Source organism: Globicephala melas, unplaced genomic scaffold (assembly GCF_963455315.2).
Source record: "Globicephala melas unplaced genomic scaffold, mGloMel1.2 SCAFFOLD_339, whole genome shotgun sequence".
In the NCBI taxonomy this organism is placed as follows: domain Eukaryota; kingdom Metazoa; phylum Chordata; class Mammalia; order Artiodactyla; family Delphinidae; genus Globicephala; species Globicephala melas.
Window position 1 is genome coordinate 252,340 of NW_027207508.1, and position 6,000 is coordinate 258,339.

Here is a 6,000-nt window from a genome sequence, read left to right on the forward strand (position 1 = left end):
CAGGTTAGGATTAGGGGACGGCTGAGGGTCAGGCTTCGGGGAAGGGTTAGGGTTAGGGTTCGGGCTAGGGTTAGGGTTAGGGGACTGGGACTGTTCAGGGTCCAGGTGAGGGTACGACAACGCTCTATGGGGAGCGTACGTGTGAGGGCGCGGGTTAGTGTCAGCGTACGGGTTAGGATTAGGGGACGGCTGAGAGTCAGGCTTCGGGGAAGGGTTAGGATTAGGCTTCGGCCTAGGGTTAGGGTTAGGGGACGGGGACGGTTCAGGGTCCAGGTGAGGGTACGACAACGCTCTAGGGGGAGCGTACGTGTGAGGGCGCGGGTTAGTGTCAGCGTACGGGTTAGGATTAGGGGACGGCTGAGGGTCAGGCTTCGGGGAAGGGTTAGGGTTAGGCTTCGGCCTAGGGTTAGGGTTAGGGGACGGGGACGGTTCAGGGTCCAGGTGAGGGTACGACAACGCTCTAGGGGGAGCGTACGTGTGAGGGCGTGGGTTAGTGTCAGCGTACGGGTTAGGATTAGGGGACGGCTGAGGGTCAGGCTTCGGGGAAGTGTTAGGGTTAGGGTTCGGGCTAGGTTTAGGGTTAGGGGACGGGGACGGTTTAGGGTCTAGGTGAGGGTACGACAACGCTCTAGGGGGAGCCTACGTGTGAGGGTGCGGGTTAGTGTCAGCGTACGGGTTAGGATTAGGGGACGGCTGAGGGTCAGGCTTCGGGGAAGTGTTAGGGTTAGGCTTCGGCCTAGGGTTAGGGTTAGAGGACGGGGACGGTTCAGGGTCCAGGTGAGGGTACGACAACGCTCTAGGGGGAGCGTACGTGTGAGGGCGCGGGTTAGTGTCAGCGTACGGGTTAGGATTAGGGGACGGCTGAGGGTCAGGCTTCGGGGAAGGGTTAGGGTTAGGGTTCGGGCTAGGGTTAGGGTTAGGGGACGGGGACGGTTTAGGGTCCAGGTGAGGGTACGACAATGCTCTAGGGGGAGCGTACGTGTGAGGGCGCGGGTTAGTGTCAGCGTACGGGTTAGGATTAGGGGACGGCTGAGGGTCAGGCTTCGGGGAAGGGTTAGGGTTAGGCTTCGGCCTAGGGTTACGGTTAGGGGACGGGGACGGTTCAGGGTCCAGGTGAGGGTACGACAACGCTCTAGGGGGAGCGTACGTGTGAGGGCGCGGGTTAGTGTCAGCGTACGGTTTAGGATTAGGGGACGGCTGAGGGTCAGGCTTCGGGGAAGGGTTAGGGTTAGGGTTCGGGCTAGGGTTAGGGTTAGGGGACGGGGACGGTTTAGGGTCCAGGTGAGGGTACGACAAAGCTCTAGGGGGAGCGTACGTGTGAGGGCGCGGGTTAGTGTCAGCGTACGGGTTAGGATTAGGGGACGGCTGAGGGTCAGGCTTCGGGGAAGGGTTAGGGTTAGGCTTCGGCCTAGGGTTAGGGTTAGGGTTAGGGTTAGGGTTAGGGTTAGGGTTAGGGTTAGGGTTAGGGTTAGGGTTAGGGTTAGGGGACGGGGACGATTCAGGGTCCAGGTGAGGGTACGATAACGCTCTAGGGGGAGCGTACGTGTGAGGGCGCAGGTTAGTGTCAGCGTACGGGTTAGGATTAGGGGACGGCTGAGGGTCAGGCTTCGGGGAAGGGTTAGGGTTAGCCTTCGGCCTAGGGTTAGGGTTAGGGGACGGGGACGGTTCAGGGTCCAGGTGAGGGTACGACAACGCTCTAGGGGGAGCGTACGTGTGAGGGCGCGGGTTAGTGTCAGCGTACGGGTTAGGATTAGGGGACGGCTGAGGGTCAGGCTTCGGGGAAGTGTTAGGGTTAGGCTTCGGCCTAGGGTTACGGTTAGGGGACGGGGACGGTTCAGGGTCCAGGTGAGGGTACGACAACGCTCTAGGGGGAGCATACGTGTGAGGGCGCGGGTTAGTGTCAGCGTACGGGTTAGGATTAGGGGACGGCTGAGGGTCAGGCTTCGGGGAAGGGTTAGGGTTAGGGTTCGGGCTAGGGTTAGGGTTAGGGGACGGGGACGGTTTAGGGTCCAGGTGAGGGTACGACAACGCTCTAGGGGGAGCGTACGTGTGAGGGCGCGGGTTAGTGTCAGCGTACGGGTTAGGATTAGGGGACGGCTGAGGGTCAGGCTTCGGGGAAGGGTTAGGGTTAGGGTTCGGGCTAGGGTTAGGGTTAGGGGACGGGGACGCTTTAGGGTCCAGGTGAGGGTACGACAACGCTCTAGGGGGAGCGTACGTGTGAGGGCGCGGGTTAGTGTCAGCTTACGGGTTAGGATTAGGGGACGGCTGAGGGTCAGGCTTCGGGGAAGGGTTAGGGTTAGGGTTCGGGCTAGGGTTAGGGTTAGGGGACGGGGACGGTTTAGGGTCCAGCTGAGGATACGACAACGCTCTAGGGGGAGCGTATGTGTGAGGGCGCGGGTTAGTGTCAGCGTACGGGTTAGGATTAGGGAACGGCTGAGGGTCAGGCTTCGGGGAAGGGTTAGGATTAGGCTTCGACCTAGGGTTAGGGTTAGGGGACGGGGACGGTTCAGGGTCCAGGTGAGGGTACGACAACGCTCTAGGGGGAGCGTACGTGTGAGGGCGCGGGTTAGTGTCAGCGTACGGGTTAGGATTAGGGGACGGCTGAGGGTCAGGCTTCGGGGAAGGGTTAGGGTTAGCCTTCGGCCTAGGGTTAGGGTTAGGGGACGGGGACGGTTCAGGGTCCAGGTGAGGGTACGACAACGCTCTAGGGGGAGCGTACGTGTGAGGGCGCGGGTTAGTGTCAGCGTACGGGTTAGGATTAGGGGACGGCTGAGGGTCAGGCTTCGGGGAAGGGTTAGGGTTAGGCTTCGGCCTAGGGTTACGGTTAGGGGACGGGGACGGTTTAGGGTCCAGGTGAGGGTACGACAACGCTCTAGGGGGAGCGTACGTGTGAGGGCGCGGGTTAGTGTCAGCGTACGGGTTAGGATTAGGGGACGGCTGAGGGTCAGGCTTCGGGGAAGGGTTAGGGTTAGGCTTCGGCCTAGGGTTACGGTTAGGGGACGGGGACGGTTCAGGGTCCAGGTGAGGGTACGACAACGCTCTAGGGGGAGCGTACGTGTGAGGGCGCGGGTTAGTGTCAGCATACAGGTTAGGATTAGGGGACGGCTGAGGGTCAGGCTTCGGGGAAGGGTTAGGGTTAGGCTTCGGCCTAGGGTTAGGGTTAGGGGACGGGGACGGTTCAGGGTCCAGGTGAGGATACGACAACGCTCTAGGGGGAGCGTACGTGTGAGGGCGCGGGTTAGTGTCAGCGTACGGGTTAGGATTAGGGGACGGCTGAGGGTCAGGCTTCGGGGAAGTGTTAGGGTTAGGCTTCGGCCTAGGGTTAGGGTTAGGGGACGGGGACGGTTCAGGGTCCAGGTGAGGGTACGACAACGCTCTAGGGGGAGCGTACGTGTGAGGGCGCGGGTTAGTGTCAGCGTACGGGTTAGGATTAGGGGACGGCTGAGGGTCAGGCTTCGGGGAAGGGTTAGGGTTAGGGTTCGGGCTAGGGTTAGGGTTAGGGGACGGGGACGGTTTAGGGTCCAGGTGAGGGTACGACAACGCTCTAGGGGGAGCGTACGTGTGAGGGCGCGGGTTAGTGTCAGCGTACGGGTTAGGATTAGGGGACGGCTGAGGGTCAGGCTTCGGGGAAGGGTTAGGGTTAGGGTTCGGGCTAGGGTTAGGGTTAGGGGACGGGGACGGTTTAGGGTCCAGGTGAGGGTACGACAACGCTCTAGGGGGAGCGTACGTGTGAGGGCGCGGGTTAGTGTCAGCGTACGGGTTAGGATTAGGGGACGGCTGAGGGTCAGTCTTCGGGGAAGGGTTAGGGTTAGGGTTCGGGCTAGGGTTAGGGTTAGGGGACGGGGACGGTTTAGGGTCCAGGTGAGGGTACGACAACGCTCTAGGGGGAGCGTACGTGTGAGGGCGCGGGTTAGTGTCAACGTACGGGTTAGGATTAGGGGACGGCTGAGGGTCAGGCTTCGGGGAAGGGTTAGGGTTAGGGTTCGGGCTAGGGTTAGGGTTAGGGGACGGGGACGGTTTAGGGTCCAGGTGAGGGTACGACAACGCTCTAGGGGGAGCGTACGTGTGAGGGCGCGGGTTAGTGTCAGCGTACGGGTTAGGATTAGGGGACGGCTGAGGGTCAGGCTTCGGGGAAGGGTTAGGGTTAGGGTTCGGGCTAGGGTTAGGGTTAGGGGATGGGGACGGTTTAGGGTCCAGGTGAGGGTACGACAACACTCTAGGGGGAGCGTACGTGTGAGGGCGCGGGAAAGTGTCAGCGTACGGGTTAGGATTAGGGGACGGCTGAGGGTCAGGCTTCGGGGAAGGGTTAAGGTTAGGCTTCGGCCTAGGGTTAGGGTTAGGGGACGGGGACGGTTCAGGGTCCAGGTGAGGGTACGACAACGCTCTAGGGGGAGCGTACGTGTGAGGGCGCGGATTAGTGTCAGCGTACGGGTTAGGATTAGGGGACGGCTGAGGGTCAGGCTTCGGGGAAGGGTTAGGGTTAGGCTTCGGCCTAGTGTTACGGTTAGGGGACGGGGACGGTTCAGGGTCCAGGTGAGGGTACGACAACGCTCTAGGGGGAGCGTACGTGTGAGGGCGCGGGTTAGTGTCAGCGTACGGGTTAGGATTACGGGACGGCTGAGGGTCAGGCTTCGGGGAAGGGTTAGGGTTAGGGTTCGGGCTAGGGTTAGGGTTAGGGGACGGGGACGGTTCAGGGTCCAGGTGAGGGTACGACAACGCTCTAGGGGGAGCGTACGTGTGAGGGCGCGGGTTAGTGTCAGCGTACGGGTTAGGATTAGGGGACGGCTGAGGGTCAGGCTTCGGGGAAGGGTTAGGGTTAGGGTTCGGGCTAGGGTTAGGGTTAGGGGACGGGGACGGTTCAGGTTCCAGGTGAGGGTACGACAACGCTCTAGGGGGAGCGTACGTGTGAGGGCGCGGGTTAGTGTCAGCGTACGGGTTAGGATTAGGGGACGGCTGAGGGTCAGGCTTCGGGAAAGTGTTAGGGTTAGGGTTCGGGCTAGGGTTAGGGTTAGGGGACGGGGACGGTTCAGGGTCCAGGTGAGGGTACGACAACGCTCTAGGGGGAGCGTACGTGTGAGGGCGCGGGTTAGTGTCAGCGTACAGGTTAGGATTAGGGGACGGCTGAGGGTCAGGCTTCGGGGAAGGGTTAGGGTTAGGGTTCGGGCTAGGGTTAGGGTTAGGGGACTGGGACTGTTCAGGGTCCAGGTGAGGGTACGACAACGCTCTATGGGGAGCGTACGTGTGAGGGCGCGGGTTAGTGTCAGCGTACGGGTTAGGATTAGGGGACGGCTGAGAGTCAGGCTTCGGGGAAGGGTTAGGATTAGGCTTCGGCCTAGGGTTAGGGTTAGGGGACGGGGACGGTTCAGGGTCCAGGTGAGGGTACGACAACGCTCTAGGGGGAGCGTACGTGTGAGGGCGCGGGTTAGTGTCAGCGTACGGGTTAGGATTAGGGGACGGCTGAGGGTCAGGCTTCGGGGAAGGGTTAGGGTTAGGCTTCGGCCTAGGGTTAGGGTTAGGGGACGGGGACGGTTCAGGGTCCAGGTGAGGGTACGACAACGCTCTAGGGGGAGCGTACGTGTGAGGGCGTGGGTTAGTGTCAGCGTACGGGTTAGGATTAGGGGACGGCTGAGGGTCAGGCTTCGGGGAAGTGTTAGGGTTAGGGTTCGGGCTAGGTTTAGGGTTAGGGGACGGGGACGGTTTAGGGTCTAGGTGAGGGTACGACAACGCTCTAGGGGGAGCCTACGTGTGAGGGTGCGGGTTAGTGTCAGCGTACGGGTTAGGATTAGGGGACGGCTGAGGGTCAGGCTTCGGGGAAGTGTTAGGGTTAGGCTTCGGCCTAGGGTTAGGGTTAGAGGACGGGGACGGTTCAGGGTCCAGGTGAGGGTACGACAACGCTCTAGGGGGAGCGTACGTGTGAGGGCGCGGGTTAGTGTCAGCGTACGGGTTAGGATTAGGGGACGGCTGAGGGTCAGGCTTCGGGGAAGGGTTAGGGTTAGGGTT